Below are 26,851 nucleotides of genomic sequence, written 5' to 3'. Positions count from 1 at the left end.
TGGGGACACTAACTGCTAGGATAAATGAGGCAGAAGAGAGAATCAGCGATATAGAAGACCAAATGATGGAAAATAAAGAGGTTGAGAAAAAGAGAGAGTAACAACTACAGGATCACGAGGGCAGAATTCGAGAGATAAGCGATATGATAAGACAAAACAACATTAGAATAATTGGGATCCCAGAAGAAGAAGAAAGAGAGAGAGGGGCAGAAGGTATATTGGGGCAAGTTATAGCAGAGAACTTCCCTAATGTGGGGAAGGAAAGAGGCATCAAAATCCAGGAGGCACAGAGAACCCCTCTCAAAATCAATAAAAATAGGTCAACACCCTGACATCTAATAGTAAAACTTATGAGTCTCAGAGACAAAGAGAAAATCCTGAAAGCAGCTCGGGAGAAGAGACATGTAACCTACAATGGTAGAAACATTAGATTGGCAAGAGACCTATCCACAGAGACCTGGCAGGCCAGAAAGGACTGGCATGATATCTTCAGAGCACTAAACGAGAAAAATATGCAGCCAAGAATACTATATCCAGCTAGGCTCTCATTGAAAATTGAAGGAGAGATCAAAAGCTTCCAGGACAAACAAAAACTAAAGGAATTTGCAAACACGAAACCAGCCCTCCAAGAAATATTGAAAGGGGTCCTCTAAGCAAAGAGAGAGCCTAAAAGCAGCATAGATCAGAAAGGAACACAGACAATATACAGTCACAGTCACCTTACAGGCAATACAATGGCACTAAATTCATATCTTTCAATAGTTACCCTGAATGTAAATGGGCTAAATGCCCCAATCCAAAGACACAGGCTATCAGATTGGATTAAAAAACAAGATCCATCAATATGCTGTCTGCAAGAGACTCATTTTAGACCCAAAGGCACCCCCACATTGAAAGTGAGGGGGTGGAAAACCATTTACCATGCTAATGAACACCAAAAGAAAGCTGGGGCGGCAATCCTTATATCAGACAAATTAGATTTTAAAACAAAGGCTGTAATAAGAGATGAAGAAGGACACTATATCTTATTTAAGGGTCTATTCAACAAGAATATCTAACAATTGTAAATATCTATGCCCCGAACATGGGAGCAGCCAATTATATAAGGCAATTAATAACAAAAGCAAAGAAACGCATTGACAACAATACAATAATAGTGGGGGACTTTAACACCCCCTCACTGAAATGGACAGATCATCTAAGCAAAAGATCAACAAGGAAATAAAGACTTTAAAGGACACACTGGACCAAATGGACTTCACAGACATATTCAGAACATTCCATCCCAAAGCAATGGAATACACATTCTTCTCTAGTACCCATGGAACATTCTCCAGAATAGATCACATCCTAGGTCACAAATCAGGTCTCAACCGGTACCAAAAGACTGGGATCATTCCCTGCATATTTTCAGACCACAATGCTTTGAAACTAGAACTCAATCACAAGAGGAACATCGGAAAGAACTCAAATACATGGAGGCTAAAGAGCATCCTACTAAAGAATGAATGGGTCAACCAGGAAATTAAAGAAGAAATTAAAAAATTCATGGAAACCAATGAAAATGAAAACACAACTGTTCAAAATCTTTGGGATACAGCAAAGGCAGTCCTGAGAGGAAAGTATATAGCAATACAAGCCTTTCTCAAGAAACAAGAAAGGTCTCAAATACACAACCTAACCCTACACCTACAGGAGCTGGAGAAAGAACAGCAAATAAAGCCTAAACCCAGCAGGAGAAGAGACATAATGAAGATCAGAGCAGAAATCAATGAAATAGAAACCAAAAGAACAGTAGAACAGATCAACGAAACTAGGAGCTGGTTCTTTGAAAGAATTCACAAGATTGATAAACCCCTGGCCAGACTTATCAAAAAGCAAAGAGAAATGACCCAAATCAACAAAAGCATGAATGAAAGAGGAACGATCACAACCAACACCAAAGAAATACAAACAATTCTAAGAACATATTATGAGCAACTCTATGCCAGCAAATTAGATCACCTGGAAGAAATGGGTGCATTCCTAGAGATGTTTCAACTACCAAAATGGAACCAGGAAGAAATAGAAAACCTGAACAGACCTATAACCACTAAGGAAATTGAAGCAGTCATCAAAAATCTCCCAACAAACAAAAGCCCAGGGCTAGATGGCTTCCCAGGGGAATTCTATCAAACATTTAAAGAAGAATTAATACTATTCTCCTGAAACTATTCCAAAAAATAGAAATGGAAGGAAAACTTCCAAACTCATTTTATGAGGCCACCTTTACCTTGATCCCAAAACCAGACAAAGACCCCATCAAAAAGGAGAATTACAGACCAATATCCTTGATGAACATGGATGCAAAATTTCTCACCAAAATACTAGCCAATAGGATCCAACAGTACATTAAAAGGATTATTCACCACGACCAGGTGGGATTTATCCCTGGGCTGCAAAGTTGGTTCAACATCCGCAAATCAATCAACGTGATACAATACATTAACAAAAGAAAGAACAAGAGTCATATGATCCTCTCAATAGATGCAGAAAAAGCATTTGACAAAGTACAGCATCCTTTCTTGATCAAAACTCTTCAGAGTATAGGGATAGAGGGTACATACCTCAATATCATAAAAGCCATGTATGAAAAACCTACAGTGAATATCATTCTCAATGGGGAAAAGCTGCGAGCTTTTCCCCTAAGGTCAGGAACGCGGCAGGGATGTCCACTCTCACCACTGCTATTCAACATAGTATTAGAAGTCCTAGCCACAGCAATCAGACAACAAAAAGAAATCAAAGGCATCCAAATCGGCAAAGAGGAAGTCAAACTCTCACTCTTTGCAGATGATATGATACTGTATGTGGAACACCCAAAAGACTCCACCCCAAAACTGCTAGAACTCATACAGGAATTCAGTAAAGTAGGAGGATATAAAATCAATGGACAGAAATCAGTGGCATTCCTATACACCAATAACAAGACAGAAGAGTGACAAATCAAGGAGTCGATCCCATTTACAATTGCACCCAAAACCATAAGATACCTAGGAAGAAATCTAACCAAAGAGGCAAAGGATCTGTACTCAGAAAACTATAAAATACTCATGAAAGAAATTGAAGAAGACACAAAGAAATGGAAAAACGTTCCATGCTCATGGATTGGGAGAATCAACATTGTGAAGATGTCAATGCTACCTAGAGCAATCTACACATTCAATGCAATCCCCATCAAAATACCATCCACTTTTTTCAAAGAAATGGAACAAATAATCCTAAAATTTGTATGGAACCAGAAGAGACCCCGAATAGCCAGAGGAATATTGAAAAAGAAAAGCAAAGCCGGTGGCATCACAATTCCGGTCTTCCAGCTCTATTACAAAGCTGTCATCATCAAGACAGTATAGTACTGGCACAAAAACAGACACATAGATCAATGGAACAGAATCGAGAGCCCAGAAATGGACCCTCAACTCTATGGTCAACTCATCTTTGACAAAGCAGGAAAGAATGTCCAATGGAATAAAGACAGTCTCTTCAACAAATGGTGTTGGGAAAATTGGACAGCCACATGCAGAAGAATGAAACCGGACCATTTCCTTACACCACACACAAAAATAGACTCCAAATGGTTGAAAGACCTAAACGTGAGACAGGAGTTCCTCAAAATCCTATAGGAGAACACAGGTAGCAACCTCTTCGACCTCAGCCACAGCAACTTCTTCCTAGAAACATCGCCAAAGGCAAGGGAAGGAAAGGCAAAAATGAACTATTGGGATTTCATCAAGATAAAAAGCTTTTGCACAGCAAAAGAAACAGTCCACAAAACCAAAAGACAACCGACAGAATGGGAGAAAATATTTGCAAATGACCTATCAGATAAAGGGCTAGTATCCAAAATCTATTAAGAACTTATCAAACTCAACACCCAAAGAACAAATAATCCAATTAAGAAATGGGCAGAAGACATGAACAGACATTTTTCCAAAGAAGACATCCAAATGGCCAACGGACACATGAAAAAGTGCTCAACATCACTCGGCATCAGGGAAATCCAAATCAAAACCTCAATGAGATACCACCTCACACCAGTCAGAATGGCTAAAATTAACAAGTCAGGAAAGGACAGATATTGGCGGGGATGCGGAGAAAGGGGAACCCTCCTATACTGTTGGTGGGAATGCAAGCTGGTGCAACCACTCTGGAAAACAGTATGGAGGTTCCTCAAACAGTTGAAAATAGAGCTACCATACGATCCAGCAATTGCACTACTGGGTATTTACCCCAAAGATACAAATGTAGGGATCCGAAGGGGTACGTGCACCCCAATGTTTATAGCAGCAATGTCCACAATAGCCAAACTGTGGAAAGAGTCAAGATGTCCAGTGAGAGATGAATGGATAAAGAAGGCGTGATATATATACACAATGGAATATTATGCAGCCATAAAAGGGAATGAGATATTGCCATTTGCAACGACGTGGATGGAATTGGAGGGTGTTACACTGAGTGAAATAAGTCAATCAGCGAAAGACATGTATCATATGACCTCGCTGATATGAGGAATTTTTAACCTCAGGAAACAAACTGAGGGTTGCTGGAGTGGTGGGGGGTGGGAGGGATGGGGTGGCTGGGTGATAGACATTGGGGAGGGTATGTGCTATGGTGAGCGCTGTGAATTGTGCAAGACTATTGAATCACAGATGTGTACTTCTGAAACAAATAATGCAATATATGTTAAGAAAAAAAAGAAGAAGAAGATAGCAGGAGGGGAAGAATGAAGGGGAGTAAGTTGGAGGGGGAGACGAACCATGAGAGATGATGGACTCTGAAAAACAAACTGAGGGTTCTAGAGGGGAGGGGGTTGGGGGGGATGGGTTAGCCCAGTGATGGGTATTAAAGAGGGCACGTTCTGCATGGAGCACTGGGTGTTATGCCCAAACAATGAATCATGGAACACTACATCAAAAACTAATGATGTAATGTATGGTGATTAACATAACAATAAAAAAATTTAAAAAAACCCTCAGAGACATAGAGAAGTGGTTTTAAGAAAAATTATAAAGAGTTACAGGTTGATGAAGATTCTTTAGGTCATACTCCACTAAAACCTCCCCCTTAATGACTTATTTGCTTGATTGCAGTTCTGCTGTCTTACCAATCAGCTTATCATTAGAGAATATCATATGAAGTTATTGTTCCGAAAGCTATTTGGCAATGCTAACTTTTTAAAAAGATTTTATTTATTTATTTATTTATTTATTTATTTATTTATTTATTTAGAGAGCAGGTGTGCAGGGGGAGGGGCAGAGGGAGAGGAAGAGAATCCCAAGCAGACTCCTCACTGAGCAGGGAGCCCAATGTGGAGCTCCATCTCACAACCCTGAGATCATGACCTGAGCCAAAATCAAGAATCCAATGCTGAACCAACTGAGCCACCCAGACACCCCAATGGTGATGCTAACTTTTTTTTAAGGTTTTTAAAATTTTGAGAGAGAAGAGTGCACATAAAGTGGAGGGAGGTACAGAGGGAGAGGGAGAAACAGACTCCCCTCATGTAGGGAGTCCAACAAGGGGCTCCATCCCAGGACCCTGGGATCAGGACCTGAGCTGAAGGCAAACACTTGCTTAACTGACTGAGCCACCCAGGTGCCCTATGATGCTAACTTTTAAGTCAACTGAACTAACATTAATTGAGGGCTGATTTCATGTGTATGGCACTAACTATAGGATGAAATTCATAACCTAAAACAAAAGAAAAGTGTATTAGAACTTTCAACTTATTAGATATAATATATGGCAGGATATTATTTAAACCAACATAACCTCAGGGCACCTGGGTGACTCAGTCAGTTAAGCCTCTGACTCCTGATCTCAGCTCATATCTTATCTCAGGGTCATGAGTTCAAGTCCCATGTTGGGCTCCACACTGGGCCCAACATGGGGCTTAAGATTCTCTCTGTGTCCCTCTGTCCCTCCTCACTCCATGCAAGCACATGCGTGCTCTCCCTCTCTCTAATATAAAAAGTTTTACCAAGAGTAGATTATAACTACTATAACTATCTTATAACAACTCAAATCTATCCTTTGTCCCATATTAGGCAACAGCTGTGTTGAAGATACAATCTGTTTTACCAATTCCTCCAATCTGTGGTATTTTGAGTTGGTGGTTTGTTTTTTTTTTTTTGCTTTTTTGTTTGTTTGTTTGTTTTGTCATGGAGCCCAACGTGGGGCTTAAACTCACAACCCTGAGATCTAGACATGAGCTGAGGTCAAGAGTCCTATGCTTAACCAACTGAGCCACCGAGGCACCCCTTGAGTTGGTATATTTCTAAGGTGCCTTTTTTATCCACACTACTACAACTTTTCTGAAAGGTAAGGACAAGATTTTATATTCATCCCATTAATTTTCATCTTCCTATTCTCACACCACTACACCAAAATCTCTCTTGGATCCCAAATGAGACATTCAACACAGTAGCGACCTTGAAATGTTAACCATACTGGGTAAGGTCAAACAAAGAGTTCTGTGATTCACTACTGTGTCAGTGAATCAATCAGTGTGCTCTCCACACACTTCTGTTAGCTGAAGTTTCCAGAGTTGAGAGGGAGTTGAATCTTTTTATTTATTAATAAGTAAAGGTAATATATCTGGTATTGGCTAGCATTTATCTATTTATCCATTCACTTCTTCATTCATTTACATATATCTATTTATTATATCTTATTTTCATATCATTTGAAAGCTAGAAGGGTTACATAATATTTTTAAAATAGAATTGACTCTAAATATTAAAGGATGCTGTGATAGTTGAGTTTATGTGTTAACTTTGCTAGGCCATGATACTAAGATATTTAGTCAAACACCAATCTAGATGTCACTGTGGAGGTAATTTTTAGATGGGATTAACATTTGAGTAAAGCAGATTACCCTCCATAATGTGGGTGGACTTTATCCAAACTGTTGAAAGTGTCAAAGACAAAAAGACAGAAATGTCCTGAAGAATAGGGAATTCTGCCTCCAAACTGCCTTGGACATGAATTGCAACATTGACTCTTCCCAGGATCTCCAGCCTGGGTGTATGCCCTGCAGATTTCAGACTTGCCAACCCCAATTCCTTAAAACAAATCTCTCTCTCTCTCTCTCTCTCTCTCTCTCTCTCTCTCTCTCTCTCTCCCTCCCTCCTTTTCTCTTTCTTTCTCTCTCTACACACACACACCCTATTGGTTCTGTTTCTCTGAGGAACCCTATTACAGGGACTGACAGCATTCAAAACAAAGTCGGGATGCTCTAGAGTGGACTTCTGTATCAGGTAGAAGGCAGTCTGGATGATTTCTGCGATCTCTCCAATCATGAGATTCTTTGGGTGTCATACAGTTCATTGCTTAGATGGGCTGATAAGTTACTGACTGAAACACAGGCAGCTAACATACAAAACAAAAAAATATTGATCATAACCTTTATTACAGTTATACAATATTGTAGCCTAATACCATTCACTCATATATCCATTACTTTTTAATTTTCCAACAATCTTTTGCTACATATCGCCTACATCCTTATAAGAATTTCAAAGAAAGAAACTAAGATTAAAGAGGTACACTATTACTTAAGGAAGAAATTTGGACTAGACTTCAAAAGTCTTTTAACTTTAGTATCACTTCTTATTTTATACAAGGAATAAAGCCAACAAAATTGGACTGCAGTGGACTGTACTTTGTCCCCCCCATTCCAAATTCATATGCTGAAGCCCTAATCACCAATGTGATGGTATTCGGAGATGGAGCCTCATCTAAATTAGGTTTAGATGAGGTCATGAGAGTAGAGCCTACATGATAGGATTAGTGCCCTCATAAGAGAGACAACAGAGATCTCCCTTTCTATTTCTCTCTCCCTCTCTTTCTCCACCATGTGAGGATACAGTGAGAAGGCAATCCACGAAGAAAGCTCTAACCAGAATTCAACCATACTGGCACCCTAATTTTGGAGTTCCAGTCTCCAGAACAGTGAGAAATAAATTTCTGTTGCTTAAGCCACCCAGTCAGTCTATGGTATTTTTTATGCCAGCAAGTACTAACTAATATATGGACTTACACACATTGGGTGTTATTGACTATTACAATCCACTCAGAGATTACATAGTAAGAAAACTTATTTTAAAAAACAAGTAAAATTATACTAACCAAAGAGGAAGATCATGTAAATAAGTGGAACTGGGCATGAGGCTATACCAGAATTGCCTGCAAAGTTTATGAATACAAAGACTGATTGCTGATCCCACACCCACAGTGTATGATTCAACAAGTACAGGCTGGGGCCAAAAAATTGGCATTTCTAGCAGAAATTCTCAGATGATAATGATGCTGAACCATATTTTGTAAATGACTGGTATAAACTGATGAAAGGTGTAAATCACAATCTATTAAGAGTATCACGAGTGCATTTTAAACACACACACATGCACAGAACACCAAACAGGATTTCTAAGATTTTAACCCTGGGTATCTTGAGTGAGACATGTTTGTAAAAGGAAGTTTTCAAAAATTTCATCAGGTTTGTGGAATTAATAGTCTAAAATTATCAAATTAGCAAACAAAGTTAAGTTTCATTCCTTTACCTAGTTACAATGGAAAAACTAGGTAAAGAAAATGTTATTTAGTAAAGGGCCCTTTCAAAGTTTTAACATGAAATATACAACTAAAATACCAAGTTTTTATTTCTAAAGTCATTAGTTGTCAGAAAATAGTTATTTTAAATATATTTGATATGCATCACTAAAATTCTGTGGACATTACCCATTTACTTAGTAAGCCCTTTCTTCCTGGGCAGAATAAATGCAAACTAGTCTAACCCTAAGCAGTGGAAAACCAAAGGTTACACCAACAACATTATCATAAAAAGCACATAAGAATTTAAAAATCATCATCTAACAGAGAAAAACAACTCTGTTGGCCTTAAAAATAGTAAGCTTCAGTAATGTTTGTTCAGTGAAATTAATGGATGAGAGAGCTATTGTTTAAAATATCAATAATAGGGGCGCCTGGGTGGCTCAGTCCTTAAGCATCTGCCTTTGGCTCAGGTCATGGTCCCAGGGTCCTGGGATCGAGCCCCACATCGGGCTCCCTGCTCAGCGGGAAGCCTGCTTCTCCCTCTCCCACTCCCCCTGCTTGTGTTCCTTCTCTCGCTGCATCTCTGTCAAATAAATAAATAAAATCTTTTTTAAAAAATAAAATAAAATAAAATTACATAAAATGAATAATATATATTACTTATACATATAATAATTTACTATATATGTGTATAAAGCTATCATAAGCAGTAATGAAGAGATATTTGAGAATACTACATTTCTGTCTATCGAATGAACTACAAGTAAAATTAAACTTGGGTATGGATAAGAACTGTAATCAACAGAATGTATAAATATGTAAGACAAATGTGAAGTCAGATGATCAATAAAATAAATCTGAATTCAATTCCTAGCTCTACCATTTCTGTGTGTGAACTAAGGCAAGACACTTGATCTGTCCTGGTCTCTCTTCAACCAGAGAATATCCCTGAAGAATTTTCTTGCTTGAAGCAGAAACGATACACCCAAGTTTCATGCACTTCTGCTTTTCCTTATAATAGTTATCTGCTCCTCTCCCTCTGTGAAAAGTGACTATCTAGATCTCCACATCACAGATACTGCTTAGAGTGCCTATGGACAGACTCACACACCAAAAACCAACCCAGTTTAGTGGAGTTTTGTTAATGTATTTCCTTCAATTAGCAATAATCGCACCTTGGATAAACCTCATCAGCTATGATACTGCCACTGTGCAATGCTGTAATGTATTTCCTTCAGATCCTTCTAAAATTCCAAGAAAAGTGGGTTATAAATAAAATTACTATTAAAAATTAGCATATATTAAGCCAAATGCATAGGCTATTTGGATAAAGTACTTTTGTGGAAGAATTACAATTGTATTATAATCTCTTATTTTTTATTATAACCCTTGATCTGTGCTCATAATAGTATTATAAATGTATTCCAGTTAATCCCAAAGATTTAATAAAAGGCAAAATTACTTGTGGTCTAGCTACAAACAAATGTTTACATCTCAAAAGCATATTTTGTATACAGTTGAAGTTAGCATATTAGAAAGATGGAAAATAATTGAATTTGCTATATATGAGCACATCAATTATTTGGGCTTTGATTCAAAACAAAAGAATAAAAAAAAAGAGAAGAAAATGTGTCCTATAAATCTTTCAGTATCCACACAGTAAGTCTGAATAAATATGGTTGTTTTTTTTCCATGTGGTATGGAGGATTTAGTAGTATTTCTCTCTTTAATTCAGTATCGGTTGGCAGAGGAGGTTTTCCTTATATACAAAGGAAAACGTAAAATTAAAAAGATAAAACAAAAAGAAAAATCAATAACACAATGTTAAGAAGAAGTAACGTTTAAGAGGAAATCAAAGGAAGAGAGAGCAGCTAAAAAGACTGAAAGAAAGATAAAGGGCAAAGGATTTAAAAATTAAACAGAAGAGAAAAGATTAAAGAAGGAAAGGCAAAAAGCAATGCAGCAGGATTTAAGAAGCCAGTAAAAAGAAAAGACAAGCAGTGATGACAAAGGAATAGCAAGTACCAAAGCAAAGATACTCGAAGTAATGAAAAGAGAGAAAAAAGGAGAGTAAAATAAAAGCAGTTGTAAATTAATTTTAAACACAATATAGGAAAGATACAATATTAATGGGCTTTAATTTTTTTTTTCATCTTCTTGGCTCTGTTATTGATAAAAAGTAAAATCAGTCTTAACACACAGGAGATTAAGAACAATATTTCCAATGTACAGGGACACAGCACGGGTCAGTAAAAAGTGCATTACCACTAGCATGCTTTGTGATGTCGCAAAAGGAACTTACCTTTTCTCTCCCACACTACATCTTTCAATTTTCTGTGCTGAATATTAGAGCAACTCTCACCTTATTTCTAATGTCCTTAGCTGAGTAAATGTTGTGACTTTATTCATAATGCATCACTGAATCTGATTTCTGAAACCACTAACTTATGGTTAAATAAAATGTGTCATAAAGGAAAAACTGAATTACAGAGACTCACCTATAAATAATCAAACAGTCTTTCTCAACAATACTAGCACCACTGAGAGTTTCAAGAATTTGAGAGGGCACTTTCAGTTGTCATAATAATTGATAAGAACCACTAATACTTAATAGGTAAGGGTGAGAGATGTTAGATGTCCTGCAACTTCCTGGGGAACATTCTTTTAGGTACAAACATGTTTATACTTATTTAAGCCTCTAAGATCAGGGACCACAGGCACTCAAGGAATGTCTACTAAATGAGTAAATTAAGTATAAAGCAAGTAAAACATCATCATTCTAACACAGCCCACAGTTCTCCATTAATGTAGGCTTATGTCCATGAAGTATACGTATTAGGGAATGCTTTCACTACATGAAAAGTATACTGATGTGATTAAACTTATACAGCACCTTCTTTTCACTAAAACCTCTCTTCTACTCTCTTCTAGCAACATTAGGGTCAATGCAACGTTAAATAGTAATGTAGCAGTAAATACTAAAATCATAAATCCTCTACAATGACTTTTTACTTGTGTAAAAAATAAGTGAAATACAAATTACTATTGATTTCCATATACATTGCTCCATAAAACAATCTATACTGTTTCTAAAAAATGAAAACAAGTTAATGTATAAGCACTTTGGAAGCCAGTTTCCTAGTTTATTACAATCTTACCATGCAACCCAGAAATTACACTCTAGGTATTTCCCCAAATGAGTTGAAAACTATGTCCACACAAAAATCTGCACAAGAATGTTTATAGAGGCTTTATAATTGCTGAAACTTGGAAGCAACCAATATGTCTTTCAACAAGTGAATGGATAAACAAACTGTTATACATCCATATAAGGGAATGTTATCCAACAATAAAAAGAAATGAGATATCATATGAAACCATGACAAGGCACAGGGGAAACTTAAATGCATATTGCTAAGTCAAAGAAGTCAGTCTGAAAATGCTACATACTATACTACAACTACAACTACTCTGTAAAAGGCAAAACTATAACGACAATAAAAGATCAGTTGTCAGCAGGGGGTCGAAAAGGAGTAAGGGAGAGAGAAAATAGATGGAACACAAGGGATTTTTAGGGCAGTAGAATTATTCTATATACTATAATGATGGATAAATGACAGTATATATTTGTCAAAACTCACAGAACTATACCACACAAATTAGGAACCCTGATGTGAACACTGGAATTTAGTTAATAATAGTATCCATTTTGTATCAGTTTTGGTTCATCAATTGTAGCAAATGCACCACATTAATGCAAGATGTTAACAAAGGAAACTATTTTGGGAAAAGAGGGTAAAAAAAGGGAACTCTGTACTAGCTGCTCATTTCTTCTATGAACCTAAAACTTCCCCCCAAAATAAAGTCTATTAATTAAAAAAAGTTAATAAATCAGGTTCTATGCTCATAATCCTTCAATGGAAAAATTTTATGAACAGACTGATACCATACGCCCCCTAAGCACTTGTGCTTAAATGTCTCGCTGCGTATGTGCCTCTAGAGAAAACTCAGGTTTTAATCCCCATCTTCACCTCAAACCACACTCTAGGGAGGCAGGGAACTGATCGGAGAAGTTAAATACTTTTATCGGGCCACAAGGCCTGGTATCTTTCTTGGGATTTTTTATTATTCAAGAGAGCTTCTCTGTCTTCTCCCATGTGTAAACAGATACCTCATATATCTCTGTCAAAAATGAAATGAGAATTTCCAGTTCAAAACAAAAAGGACTACATGCATTTATCCCTTTATAAACCATACAAAAAAGGACAACTAAGGACGGTTCAACAAAAGAACAAACCTACAAGGTGAGAAAGTTCAAAAGAGAAGACAATAGCAACAAATGTTAGAAGCTGGAAAGCGAACGAGTTTTGTTGAAAAAGCCAAGAAACTATGAATCCATACTGCAGAAGTCCCAAACTCCGCAGCTCTAGGGATCGTGAGAAGAATTAGACTCTCCTGCTTCCCCTCCCCTAATTCCAGATAACCAGACAACACCCCTACTGTATCCCACGCAGAAACTAATTTCACTATCGGACACTATAGTATCTTTTTGTATTGATGAGTTTGTTTCCTTATATTTTCTGAAAATGAATTCATTTATTCTATATCTTTTTTGGAAAAGGGACAGGAATGGATAGAGAGAGAGAGAAAGGGAAGAAGGCAGGGAGGGGAAAAAGAAGAAAGGAGGGACAGAGGCAGGAAATTGGTAAAACACAAAAATATTCAGAACTGGAATCAGAAATAACTTGGCTGTGGCAGCAAGGAGGAGGGAAATAGTAGGAGGAAATGGCATTTATCCTTTAAGTAGTAGCATAATAATATTGCCCTCGTGTTCTCAGGGTCCTAAAAGAAATAGTGGGACAGATCACAAAAATGCATACACCTTTTTCCTTCCCATTATACCCCAACTAACCTAAAGTAAAGCTTCTTCAATCAATATGCATTTATTGACAGATGAATGGATAAAGAAGACATGGCATAGATATACAATGGAATATTACGCAGCCATAAGAAAGGATAAGATTTTTGCCATTTGTGACAACGTGGATGGACCCAGAGGTTATTGTGCTAAGTGAAATAAGTCAGACTGAGAAAGACAAATGCCATAGGACATCACTCATATGTAAAGTCTAAAAAACAAATGGATAAATATGCATTTATAAACATTTATTCATTTGCATGAAATTCTCTACAAATAATCAGTATGGCCAAGAAAAGAATAACACTAAAAGCAGTCAGTTATGAAATTATGTTGAGCCACAAGTGAATTAAAAAAAGAGAATGGCCTTAATTATTATTGGAACCACCTGGCCTTTAGAGACCTCTTAAAAAGTAAAGCAATAAAAGTAATAAGGAAAAAAAATAGTCATTTCCCTTCAAGAAAAGAATTACCTAATTTTTTAGCGTACAAAAGTCCTCCAAGTAATGATCAAAGTATAAACCACATTCTGCTGTTTTCTTTATTTTTATAGATTACAAGATCACCTAGGATAGGATAACCACTGATTATTTAAGATAATAAAGAAGATATTCTCAGGTTGTCACTGACCTACTTAGAGAAAGAAACTACTCTACACAAAACTTTGCCAACTCTATTAAAGAATACTTTTCTCCAAAAGAGAGGTGGGAAATAAAGAGTAGATGCTTGTGGGTTTTATTTCCACATATATTAAAGAGTTACTGTTCAAATCTATATATATATCACTAAAATGAAGCTTCCATTTTAATAGAAGAATCAGTTCAATAAACATACTTTAAGTTAGAGAATAATAATAAAAGGCTATCCTGACTGACTGCACCAGGACCGAAAGTGTTTAATTATCCTAAGTTTGAGATATAACTTTCTATACAAATGATAAGGTATTTTTTAAAATAAACATTATAAATGACAGAAAAGCAGTTTCAATGGGTGCACACATGATTCTGGTATATGGCAATCAAGTGAGTCACTCATAAGATAAAGTTATCATGAAACAGAGTTAATAGGGTACAGGCTTAGGGTATGGCAGATGGAAGGTGTAACATAGGAGAAGAAGTTAACCACATTTTTTGAATTCTGATTTTCTGGGTGGTTCCCCTTGTCATATAATGAACTATTACATTTCATTTCTGAATAACCGAGGAGATTAAAGCATCCATCTGTAGCTCATGAATTACTCTGAAAGGTATTCAGAATTTAAATGTTATAGCTGGTCTCTCATTTTTCTTTGTCTAATAAATGAGTTTATGAATAAACACATGAGTTTGTATATTCCAAATAGCAGACCATTCATGTTCCCCCAATTCATTCATTCATTCAATAGACATTTACTGATCTACAAAGGGTCAGGTTTTATACTAAATGGCAGCCTAAATAAGACTTACATATTCTATGCCCCCCGTGGAATTTACAAATTAGTATGAAAATAGGCATAAACCAAGGTATCTGTTTGTTATATATAACTAAATAAATGAAATGAGCTGTGGAAAAGAACAAGAAAAGAGAGGAGTGGGGAGTTCCTTCGGATAGGGAGGCCAGCAAAAGCTCCCGGAGACGGCATCACCTAAACTAAGACCTGAGTACCAGGGGCAGGCCAGGCAGGAAGAGAAACATTCTAAACAGTGAAAACAGCAAGTGCAAAGGCCCTGAGTCAGGAAGGGTTTCAAGAACTGACAGGAAGCCAGAGTAAGCAAGGAACACAGTGGCAAGAGATGATTTAGGGCTAGGCAGGAGGCCTTCTCCAAGCCAATGAAAGAAACTTCTGTTTTATTCCAAGTACACGTAAAGGCTTTAACACTGAAGAGTGACATGATCCGATTTACATTTTTTAGCAGAGCACCATAATCATGCTCTATAGAAAATAAATTCAATTTCTGGTGGAGATTCTTAGCTGTGTGGGTGCCGCAAGAGCTTCTGTCTGTCTAGTGAAGCCTACACAGCCTTCCTCAGAGTAATACTGTTAAATGCATACAATAAAATACATAAAATTACAAAGGAAACTAATTATGGTGAAATTCAGTTCTATCAGGAACGGCTAGAGGCAAAGGATCCAAGGTTAGGACTCCTGTTAGTGGACAGGAGTGAAAGTAAAGAGAAAGCTATTGCTGTAGATATGGAGAGGATGGATGACTTCAAGAATAAGTTGGGATTTCTGGGTGTTTGCCTACTAAGTAAGGTCCAAATTTCTGAGCATGGATAAAATGTGTCTGTGTTAGGGTGTGTATGTATATGTGTGTGTGTGGTTCTCTTTAATCAGTCAAACTTCTATGAACTATGAATTTGTTTATTTCAAAGAGGGACATTTTTTGTCAAATGGGACACAAAAGTTGAAATCAGAGAATTTTTCTAATAGAAGTTGCGCTTATGGGCAATCCTTTGCTCTGTAAGTGTTGACTGATTACACTGATCAACAATAACAAGAACTAGCATTTATTGTGTTATGGTTACTTGTTTATGTTTACTATGCTATTATGTTCCAAGCACTAAGCTAAGCATTTTATATTGCAATGTCTGGCTTAATTCCCATAACAATCCTTTGAGATAAGCTTTATTATTATCCCCTTTTTACAAGCGAAGGAATTAAAGCTCAGAGATAGTAAGGGACTTGTCTGATATCACACAGCTGGTAATTGTCAGTACTGGGACTGGAGCCCTGAACTAAATCCAGAAGCAGGCGTTACTGAGCATTCACTAAGTGCTTAGTGCTGTGTTGGCAATAATTGGAACCCTAAAAAATATAAGCCAACGACCAGATCTTAAGGGTCCAAGCAAACAGTTTTAAAGGATAACAAACACACATACATTAGTAGAATATGGGAGACCATAAAAGTCTATGCTTACTTTTGTACTGCAAGCATTCACAGAAAGGACAGCACTGAATTGGGGAGTGGGGGGAGGATGTTTTAAGGAAAGTATACATCTTGAACTGTTTCTTTAAAAACCAGATAAGCTTTAGATAAGTTTAAAGCGGCAGAAGTACATTTTGGTAATGAAGGCAATGAATCACACGAAGTTATTAGGGAACAGTCAACAGAGGGACTTACTGGCAGAAATTCTGGATTTTTTACCTCCTAGCTGTAAGCTTTTAGAAAGCCACCTAACTCTCTTGTTACTCAATATTCTCACTGGTAAAATGGGTTTAACACCATCTACTTAGGAAATGATAGGAACGCGTGCTACAAACCAAAAGGCAGCCTCCCTAGCAGTTTTACAGATCTACTAAACAGCATGGAAATGGTGGGTCTTAACTTTGCAAAAAGTCAGGGACCTCACATAATGTTGCTGTCATTTGTTTCTCTTTCCCATATAGCCCCAGTGAAAATTTCTGAGATGTATTATATGATTCTTTGTTGTATGTTCATTTGGGACTTATTTCACACATCTACCAAATGCTGTAGGCGGACCCAACGCAAAGCACCCCCTTCCTCCCAGCCACTCTCTTCTCAGAATCCAGCTCTATCACCCCAGCTTCTGAGTGATGATGATAATGGCTAATAATGGCTTAATGTGTTATTCCCTCCATAAAGCACTTATATTTAATAACAGCCCCCAATGTCCCATAGCTAAAAACTGAAAAATAAAACAGTTTCAGGTCTTATAGAAATAATGAGGAGGAAAGCTGAAATTCTGGGACAGAAGGGCCTTGGGTCTTTAAGTCACACTGGTAAGGAGCTGTTGCTATTCTGAGGAGACTGTATTAACAAGCCTGATCCTAAAAACTGGAAAGACCTCAGTTAAAAACCTTAGGATGTTGCTATCAAATAACCAATTTGGTAATGGGTATTTCAACACTATTAAAAAAAAAGCTTTGGTTGTTAAAGATTTCTTAAAAAAGAGATCTAAAATTAAAATGGCAAAATAGCAGTATCTATTAAATCTGAACAGTGGGTACATGGACTCTGCTAAATTTGCTTCTGTCCTTTCTGATATGTTCTCAGCATTTCTTAACCTGAAAGTAACAAATCTTAAAAGGTGAAAACGAAGTTCTTATGACAATGGACACAGAAGCTGTTCAACAGATAATTCTAATTTTGATGTCTCTCTTGCTTTGTACCACACTAACTAATCTTCTGGCAATCGAGTATGACACTTTAGATAAAACACATCTGGAAGCAACAAAATATCCCAAATTCTTATTAATTCAAGATTAGGTCAAGATAAGGCTTTGGGGGCTTTTCCTAAAACCAAAATTATAACAGAGTATCACTAATTGGTCATTTTTTTAAATCCAAGAAAATAGCTAATGAAACTCTGTTGATATACTTTGCCAAAAGTTTATATAAAAAAATAAAGCACACATAAGTCACATAATGTCATGTAAACTGGACATTTCAAGAAACTTAATAATGCTAATTTATATCTGCCCTACAATTTACAGCTTTCAGAGAACTTTCAGCTACATTAGTTCAGTTCACAGCAGAAACCAGAACTTGCATATTCTGCAGGGAATTGATACATGTGTTAATTCAGCATAAGTCTTGGCATGCCATCTGAAAAAGCTAGCCTTTGGCATATTTTTAGTTAAAGAAGGCTCTCTCAAGAGTCTGGAGTTAACTTGCTGAAATTGTTTAATATGCTTGTTGTATAAATGAGAGTTGAATACATGACTGTGAAATATAATCGATTGTTGTACTTTTCTATGTAGTTTAACTGACAGATTAACAGTCAGCAGCTCTATGCTTCCACGTCTGAACATGTAAACCTAAATCTGAAAACAGATGATTAAAGAACAAGAGGTAGCCAAGGCTACACAAGAATGCCATCTGATTATTGCACAGATTAAACTCGGAGGCAAAAGTGTTATATTTAAAATAAATGATAGGAGGCAATTTCTAAACAACTTTTCAAAAAGGTGCAAGCATTTTTTTTTCTTTACAAACACACAGCCCAACAGACTTCTGTGAGACAGACCTCTACCACCACCCCCAATCCTGACGACCCCTGCAGGCAACCAACAACTGCTGTATCTGTGGAATGTGCTCTTTGAACTGTACAAAAGCCCTCAGCCTTTCCTGCATTCTGCAAACAAAAACTGCCAAGTGCAATTATTTCTCTGATTTAACATAATACAAGTGTTACTTCTCCCCCCTCCTTAACTTCCCTAGTGCTGGCATGATCTACAATGTCTACATTTATAAATGCACAAAAAAGGGAATCATTTTTCCTAATCAAAATTAAATTTGTTTTAGAAGTATAATAGTTCAACTGAACATAATATAAAATTCAACAGGCACCATATTCCCTTTTGTGTATATGTTTTAAGAATTCTATTTCTATAGACGGATTGGAGGATTGAATGGGATTAGTCCTTTTAATTATATGACTAGGATCTTCAGCTTGAAATCTTTCTTACAAAAAAAGACAAACACAATAGTTGTTTATATTCAATTCATTTACCAAAAAAACTCATTAGAGCTAACAAGAATATGTCCTTCCAAATGTGAATATCTTTTGATATTCAAAAGAAAAAGTAAAAGGCAAAATAAGTCCTAAGATAGAGTTGCACAGATATTTAAACTCACCTACTAGTTAAATGCTAGAATAGAGCCTTCTTCTAGCATAGATCCAACATAAATTGCTTTTCTTCACTGAGTATGTCCTTGACATTATGCATACCAGAGTATTTTCTTTCTCAAAAAAATATTAAATCCAATAGTGAAGAGTTAGTTCTATTTTTCATGTACATTCATGCTTCCAACTGTTGGTATGTATAAATCAATTATCAGCGGCATTACTCTATGTGAAAGTATTTGAAATTTTGTCCCTAAAATTAAGTTTAAAAGAGATAAGACACCATCATTTATTTAATATACAAAAAAAAAATTATCAAGTAGAACCAGATATTACAGGAGATGCTAAGAAAAGATACAGTATATCTTTGTTCAAAAGAAGCTAACAATCAAGTTGAGGGGAACAAGACACAAATGCATAAAGCAATTAAAACACAAGAAGAATATGTGATATATGTTTGCCACTTTTAATACAAATGAATTTATTCATTTCATGGCCTATGTCACTGAAGTTTAGCTTCATACCTTTTTTTGAGATACCTTTTGGTATCTTAGGGAGTTACAAAGCAAGGCAGAACCATATCCTACAGATATGGATTTCCTTTTCCCTTCCTGCCAAATTTTTATCTTCCATGTCAGTCGAGTCACTTCTTCTCATTGATGCCATAAAAGCTTTTCTTACTAATTAGGTCATATAGTATTTTATTTTTTTATTAACCTATGTATTTAATAAGTACTTATTAAATAATGACAGTGCCTAGCAAAAGACAGTTGAAGACTTATGCTTTCAAGATGCTTTCAAGTCAGAAAAGTGAAGGTTCAAATCCCGGTTCTGTCACTTAGTAACTGAACAAGCTACTTAAATTTGCTAAGTCTCAGGTACAGCTGCAAAATACACACAGGTGACATCAAGGAAGCTGTCATCAACAATTGTGAAGGCTCATAGCCTCCAAGGAGCTGTGTTTGGACTGGGTGTTAAAGGACAGTAGGAGTTCATCTACCACATAAGCAAAGAAGCACCTTTCAAAGAGAACAGAACATGTAGAGAAACGTGGAACACAAGATATCTTTGGGAATCACTACACAGAGAGGAGTTCTGAAATATTCTAGGTTGTAGAATAGAGAGAAGCCCTAGAGAGGGCTTATATGCATGTTATACTTTGATGCTTGATTGTATGTACATTAATTTACTAGCATAAAGTCTATGAAAAAGGAAACATAATAACCAAGTTTGAAATCTCAGGACCATCCTGATCTTTTACCCCATGCATCCATTGCCAAGTCCCACAGAAGGAACAACACGCACAAAAGCCACAAGGCACAAAAGAACTTGAAGCCATCAATTAATAAAATTAGGCCAGAGTAAGTGAAGTAAGAAAGAAGAGTCAGAAATCTGCTGAGTAGAGGAAGATGATGCTAAGGGGGCAGGCATGGTCCAATTCTTGCAAGGACTTGTACTCTGAAGGGTTGGTTTGCATTTTACCCTAAATTCAAGGAAAAACAAATGTAAGATTTTAGTTAAGAACACAAAAATCATCTAATCTTTATTTTTAAAGTTAAGTCTTGCTACCTAGTGAGTTAAGGGAAGGAAGGGCATAGAGAATCGAGAACAGTCATTGCAGTTGTTAAAGTAAAAGTTTTAGACTAGGGTATTATCAGTGGGATGTGCAGAAAGATAGAAGTTTGCAATCAAATCTGGAGGTTATTTAGCCTTAATGGACCTAAGAGAGTGAAGATGAGAAGGAGGGAGATGTCCAGGTGACCCAATATTGGTGATCCAATATTTCTGACATAGGCAACTGAGTTTATAACAGTGCTTGCTATTCACTAAGACAGAAAATATCGTAAGAGCATACTTTTAATAGATGAGACAGGAGCTGAAAATGAGATTAATTTTATTGTTTTTTTTTTTTAATTTAAGACAGTTAACACATAGTGTAGTATTGGTTTCAGGAGTAGAATATAGTGATTCATCTCTTACAATGAGCTTCATTTTAGATAGATTCCTATAGGACATGTAAGTACAGATATCAAGGAGGTACTTGTAGATGCAGATCTCAAACTCAGAGGAGAATTAGAAGCTAGAAATACAAAAGCGGGAGTCCCAACACTAAACTCAAAGCTTTGGGAATAAGTGAGCTCATCTAGAATAATGTACATACAGAGTGAGCAGGTGAAGATGGAACACAGGAAAAAACCTAAATTTAAGTGGTGGGTAAAGAAAGGACTCACAGAGGAGACTTAGCAAGAGGAATAAGTGAGAGAACATAACATGAGAACAGGGGATGATATGGGAGGAAGCAGTTAGCAGTGTTAAGTATTTCAAGGAAGGTAAGTGATTAAAACTGTCCTATAGATTTATCAACAATATCACTGAAGGACTTCTAGTTTAGCCTATCAGTCTAAACACATACTATTATATCCATTCCCTCCCAAAATACTAACATAATGGCAATACAAGAATAAAAATGTATAAACCCATGACAAAGATCATAGGAGAAGAGGTGGAATCCACTACAACACGCCAACATATCTTTGTATGTACTACATGGTCTAGCATAGATCCTCAGTGAAAGCTGGTGAGGGAATCAACTAGTACTTTATTCAATCATTCAATCTCCATCTTGTAGATCAGGAAACTGGTCTAGGAGTAAAAAAAAGTTGAAGAGAAATCACACAGAAGTTATACTTCAGAAAAAATTCTCAACACTGATGATATCATCCCTGTCTCCCTCAGAGTAGACTTACACTAGCAGTGTTTCTATTTCTACATTTTTAAAAAGCTAAACAAGAACCCCCATAATACATGATAGTTTTTTGATTTGCACTTTTTTTTTAACTCAAAGTAACTATTTTTGGCTCACTTAACAAAGATCATTTTCTTCAAGCACAACCTTAAAGGATGTTAACTGCTCAGCCATTGTAATTCATATTCATTTCAACAAAGTCTTCCAAAGACTACGCACCTCAAGGTAGAAGGCTACCAGTCACTTTGTAGTGCAGGGTAAAGAGACAATGTCCTTTTCTGAAAAAGAACACTTAAAAGCAGTTCATTCTCCAAACATTTATTAAATGGGGACTGTATACCAACACCACTCTGGGCACTGGGGACAGAGGGTTGAAGAAAGCATACAGGATTTTATATAATACTGCATGGAAATAATGAAAGTGGAAATGCCTTAGATACTGATTCTTAAAATCTAGTGGAAAACAAAAATTACTCTTTTCAGGTATTTGCATTTTAAAAGCATATACATTAGCATTCAACTCTAAAATGAAACTATTGAGAAATTATATTTCTTAATATTTTAAGAAATATTTAAGAATATTTAAGAATATTAACTATTTAAGAAATGTTATATTTCTTAAACCGCCTCAATTCGTGATCTATGTAGATACAAATATACTTAGATTTGAAATAATAAAAACTGATAAATTCAAATTCAGATTCACTTTAACCATAAGAAAATATTCATAAAAACAGGAATGCAATAGAAATGTTATCTTAAAACTGTACAACAAAACCAAAATTGTCTTTTGCACTAGCCTGCTAGTAAACAGTTAAGTATAAAAGATTTTGAAAAATTAACAAACTGGCAAAAATTGAGTTCTTAGATAAAATTAACCAGTACAATTTTATTCTGAAAAATAAACATGGGATTTTTGAGTTAAAGTTTGGTTTGTTAATTCAAAACACATTTGCTAGTGAAAACAGTGTTGCTGTCCATGATGAACAAGAGGGATGAAGAGTGACTAAAAGAGATTCTGTATAGCAATACGCATTTCTCATTTGAAGAGAGAAACTAGGGGTCGACTAGATCAAGACTAATTAAGGATCATGGAAAAAATCGCCATGCGAGAAATGAAAATTATAAGAAAAAAAGTAATGGCAACAAATAAACTAATTAGTTTCCTTTCTTTGAGACAAATGTTGACCCACCTCACTGATAGTATCAAATTCAAAAATCTAAATTAAAGGTCTTGCTTTGGTCATGCTACTAACATTGACTCTGTTCTTACATCTAATAGAAAATATAAAATTATAAAAATACATGTTATTTTCATAAATCTCAATGGGAACAATAATTTGAACAATAATTTGGGCTCCACGTCACCATTTTGCTCAGGATCAAATCTTCAGTAAGAATGTCACAAATGTGTAAATCTACTAATCAAATTATATAAACTTTTCAAATTATATAAACTTCCCAAACTACCTCAGTATATATGCAGCTGGGTAATCAAAAATCAAGATCAAATGGATGCAATGACTCTAGTATGCAGGAAAAATAAAACTCCAGTAAAGAAAGAAATTTCAAAGATTGAAAGAAGCTACCTTCAAATGGATGGTGGGAGAATTTACATGAATTGCATGGAGGTTAGAATGAGCATTTTATAGCAATATAATCATAAGTAATTTTAACAGTGAAAATGGTAATGGAAGCTTTATTTAATCTATATGCCAGGTGCTGTGCAGCATGTTTCATCTCTCCCCACTAATATTACCCCAAATTCTAGGATATTAAGTTTCACATAATGTCTTTTAAATAAGCAACATTTATTCTCTATACTTGATGAGTATGATTTATAATAAAACTAAAATTATCACTTCATAGTATAACCCCATTAGCGAGAAATATAGAAGTCTATTGAAAAAATAAATACATGGCATTATTAAACTCAGACATACTACTTCAAGTTATAACCTTAGCAAAACTCTCAAACATGTGCATGAAGAGATATATACAGATATATTCACTATAGTACTGTTTGAAATGGTAAAAAATGAAAAACAATCAAATTGTTCATCTACCGAGGAAAGGATTTTAAAGTAAGCATGCTTTATTCAAACCATGGAATGTTATAAAGCAGTTAAAACTAATTAACTATTATCCAACAAAACAGCAAAAATGGAAAAAGACAACCTCAGTGTTGCAAGATATGGAGCAGCTCAAACTCCCATACAATGATGGTGAGAAGGTAAACTGTGACAACTATTTTAGAAGACTGCTTTCTGCTAATGAAGACACTATGATACAGATAACCTATAATACAGACACTAGACTGACATTACGATGTGGATATCCTGTCATACAAAAATTCTACTCCTAGCTATAGAGATGCACATAATATGTCAAGGACATGTACACCAATCTTCAGAGTAGTATTATGCCTCATAGTTAAAAACAAGAAAACAACCTGAATGTCCCAAAATAAAATGGAAAGAAACAATGGCATATTCATCTAATGGAATACTAGACAGCGTTCAGGATAGATACTTAGATGGACACAGTAACATGGAGGAAGCTTGTAAACCTAGTATGAAAAACAGAAGCCAGACACAAAAGACTATATGCTAAATTATTCTATTTATATAAAGTTCAAAAACAGACAAAACTCATCTATTTTGTGAGAGGTCAGGATAAGGTTTTCCTGGTGGAGGAGGGGGAGGCTCTTATAGTACTGGTAATGTGCTACTTCTTGAGCCAGGTACTAGCTACACAGATGCATTCATTCTATGAAAACTCATCAAGATGGAATTTATGATTTTTGCAATTTTCATTGTACAACTGCAAAAATCATAAATGTACTACTATATATATATATATATATATATGTATGTTGTGTATATGTATCAAAAAAAGCTTACTTCAAAAAAAATAAAAAATCAGACCTGTATATATCAACATGGGTAGATCCTCTAAATATAACTTTGAAAGAAAAAATTTCTCAGAAGGGCAGACTTGATACGGTGCCAGCTGCATAAATTTGAAAATCACACACACAAAAAAAACCCCACAAAAGTGTGGGGTGTCTGGGTGGCTCAGTCGGTTAAGTGGCTGACTCTTGATTCCAGCTCATGTCATGATCTCAAGAGTTGTAACATGGAGCCCCAGGTCCAGCTCTGCACTCAGTGTGGAGACCGCTTGAGACTCTCTCTCTCCCTCTACCACTCTCCCCGCCTCTCTCTCTCAAAAAAAAAAAACAACAACAACGAAACAAACAAGAAAAGAACGACCTTAAAAACAAAAAAGAAAACAAAAGTGTAAGAATATAGATAAACACCAACTTCAGTGTAGTAAATACCTCTAGAGAGAGAAAAAGGAACAGGATGAAAGCACATAGCTTTTTCTATATTTGTGGTATTGTATTTCTTAAAAAGAGTGAAATCTGAAGAAATATAACCAGATATTAACATGTCCAATTTGGATACGTGGATGCCTGCTGTGTTATTCTCTGAATGTTTACAATATTTTAAAATAAAAATCTTAAAGAAAGCGATCACTTTGGATTTTGGGGTAAAGAGAATACTCAAAATATGTTTTAGTGAAAAGCATTCCTAACAAATTTGCCCAGATCAGCAGATTAACAAATGTTTTCATATAGCTTGAGTTATCTGACATGGCTGATGGATGGTTTACTTTAGGTAAAAGTATTAAGTCTTAGTAAATTTAATGCCTTTTGGACAAACCTAAAATATGGCCCATGAATAGAAAAAAAAAGTATACTCTGATTTGCCAAAAGAGAATTTCGGTCTTTTAAGTTGTTCAATAATAAAATCATTAAACATTTAAGAAAGTCCAGCAGAAATGACCTTTAGATCCTATCTGTGGAGAACATACACCTTCAAACTATTCTTTGATACCTGATCCAAGACCACTTTGTTGCTCCTTTATGTTGTTCCACAGGGCTATAATCAAAATGGGGCACATAAGTAATAGTGGTTGCATGGGGAGAACTGTCAACTCTACAAAACTAGATCATTGACAGACCCACTAAAAGAAGTTATTCATCCCAGGAATACTGAGGCCCTTGTCCCAGATTTAATTTTGCATCATTAACTTGGAAGCAGATTCAATGTGTAACTAACTGGTCTTTCAAATGGATTTGGAGGCTACCAACCACTTTGGGTTTAACAAGAAGTTTTGCTCTCACCATCTTGTCTTTAAAATATAAAGAGGTATAGGGAAAACAAGTTTGAACTAGTTTTTTGCTTTTTTAAAAAAATAGTAATCACTTCAAAACAACAGGTCACGCTTTCATTCTAAACACTTAGCCTGATGAATTTCACTCCTGCCTCTTTAAGCATTCTGTTCTTCGTTACAACCCTTCTTTGAGTGTCTGAGAGCAGCTATTAGTTAAGATTTAAGGTAGTCATTCAGAAGTCACAAGACACAACTTCATGTAAGATATTCAGGCAAGATATATGAGCTACTTTCTTGAGATATTAACAGCTGCTTTTACTAAAAAGTCTACATTATTGTAAGAGAATATGGAGAGTTAACACTTTATTTTGTTGCATTTCTACTCTACAAAGATTCAGATCAGTTACGGAGACAGTTGTACAAAGAGCTGCCCCAAGAAACTGGTGCCTTGCTATTTAGTGAAAACTAAATCATAGCAAATGTCTATTTTGCAGAAAGACTCAATTCCCACCTTGCATTTTTTGGTCTTGTTAAAACTGACATGTCTCTTTTCAGATATTAATAAGTTATTTTATTTTCCATATTCCCATATATCTTCTCAAACTGACCAATGCACATCTTTTTGAACTCCAATCAAGATGTACTAATACATCATTCTCTGAATTACACATTGAATGAGATTTAAAAAAGAATTATTCTGTTGTCTGCTGGGTATTCATAAAGGAAACATATTCTTTAGACCTTTTAAAACTTTATAAACATTCTAGGTAGATTAATATAAAGTTATGGAAATATTAGGACACAAAGAAATAATAAGCCTTTAAATATTTCCATGTGGTGAC

At 35.8% G+C, this 26,851-nt stretch overlaps 1 protein-coding gene and 1 pseudogene across 1 annotated transcript in view; both read right to left on the bottom strand.

Annotated features, from left to right (window-relative positions):
* Nucleotides 1–26,851, bottom strand: part of FOXP2 (forkhead box P2) — a 550,365-nt gene that overhangs the window by 451,088 nt on the left and 72,426 nt on the right. The window lies entirely within an intron of this gene.
* Nucleotides 9,684–9,815, bottom strand: LOC141373942 (U4 spliceosomal RNA; annotated as a pseudogene).

The sequence above is a fragment of the Callorhinus ursinus genome, unplaced genomic scaffold, assembly GCF_003265705.2.
Source record: "Callorhinus ursinus isolate GAN/ISIS: 27379988/994484 unplaced genomic scaffold, GSC_fseal_2.0 scaffold12, whole genome shotgun sequence".
Lineage (NCBI taxonomy): Eukaryota > Metazoa > Chordata > Mammalia > Carnivora > Otariidae > Callorhinus > Callorhinus ursinus.
Note: the sequence above shows the minus strand (reverse complement) of the source record. Positions and strands in the feature narration are given on the sequence as shown.